Source organism: Lipotes vexillifer, unplaced genomic scaffold (genome assembly GCF_000442215.2).
Source record: "Lipotes vexillifer unplaced genomic scaffold, Lipotes_vexillifer_v1.1 scaffold699, whole genome shotgun sequence".
NCBI lineage: Eukaryota > Metazoa > Chordata > Mammalia > Artiodactyla > Lipotidae > Lipotes > Lipotes vexillifer.
The window spans coordinates 398,741-400,181 of record NW_006788818.1 but is presented as its reverse complement, the minus strand read 5'-3'; the positions used below and the strand labels follow the sequence as shown (position 1 = coordinate 400,181).

The window sequence follows — 1,441 nt, the reverse complement described above, 5'->3', positions numbered from 1 at the left end:
TTTTTTTTTTTTTTTTTTTTTTTTTTTTAAGAAGATTTTTGGGGATAGGAGTTTATTAATTAATTTATTTATTTTTGCTGCTTTGGGTCTTCATTTCTGAGCAAGGGCTATCTCTAGTTGTGGCAAGTGGGGGCCACTCTTCATCACGGTGCGCCGGCCTCTCACTATTGCGGCCTCTCTTGTGGAGCACAGGCTCCAGATGCGCAGGCTCAGTAGTTGTGGCTCACGGGCCTAGTTGCTCCGCGGCATGTGGGATCCTCCCAGACCAGGGCTCGAACCCGTGTCCCCTGCACTAGCAGGCAGACTCTCAACCACTGCGCCACCAGGGAAGCCCCCTATTCTGTTCTTATTTTACAGTTGTAGTATCTTATTTTTCTCCCTAAGGATATTAATTATGTTGTTTGACATTTTCTTCTTTTCCCTGCATTGTCTTTGTTTCCTCTGGATCCCTTTTTTCCCCTTTGGTTTGTTTATTTTCCTTTTAGTGTTGGAGACTTTCTTCAAATGTCTGGTGATTCTGGCTATCCATTCTTAAAGAATGAGCCACTAAAAACCTGATTTGAAGGAGAACTTATTGACTGATGGTCTTCGCCCAGTCATGTATTGGTAAATGTTTAACAACCAGCTCTGTGGAGAAAAAGACTCTGACTTTCAGCATTTCCTGATTTCTGTGGTGTAAATATTCTCACTATGCCCTATTTTAAGCTATCAACATGTTGTCACTGAATGCAGGATTGGGAAGAAATGCATATAATTGGCCTTCATGACCTCATCTAATCTGGCTCCAGCATACTACTGGCTTCACTTCAGAATAATTTGTCCATAGTCAACCTTCTTAATGGGGGATTCCCTAATCAGTATCTGTAAGTCTTTTCTCTGGAATCATTTAGTATATGCAGAGAAAAATCCTTTAGTCTCCTATCTGGAGGGTTTATCTCTAGCTTCTAACATTCCGGAAGCAAGGCAAGAGAAAGGGACTGTGTCTTTCCCTTGTCTCTGCTGTGTCTGGTGTACTCTCATCCATAGCCACTCCTGTTCAGTTTTTCTGGGGAGTAAACCTACTGTGTTCTGGGTCAGGTATGTGTGGGAAGTCACTTGGCTGCTTTTGAAGTGTGGGGGTTAGGGGACTACTCTGTACAGACATGTAACAATTGTCCAGTTTTTAGTTCCATACCTCAGTCCAGTCTTCTGTGGTTAATGACACATTCAAATCCTGGATCTCTCAGGAGTTGCGAAGGGCAAATCAGTTCGTTCTCATTGGCGTCCCCTCTGCGTGCATTTGTGTTATACCTTCTGTCTGCTAGGTCAGTTCCCATTCTTCCTTTGTTACCTCTTTAACAAAAATTTACTTTAAAAGTTTATTGGAATATCTTGTCCATTAAGGTTTTCTCTCCTATTCTTTTTGTCTTTGTGGATTTATATGTCTTTTTTTTTCCTTTCT

The 1,441-nt window shown here is 41.7% G+C and overlaps 1 protein-coding gene across 2 annotated transcripts in view; it reads left to right on the top strand.

Moving 5' to 3' along the window:
- The window catches only part of TAF12 (TATA-box binding protein associated factor 12), a 27,795-nt gene that overhangs the window by 17,351 nt on the left and 9,003 nt on the right, over nucleotides 1–1,441 (top strand). The window lies entirely within an intron of this gene.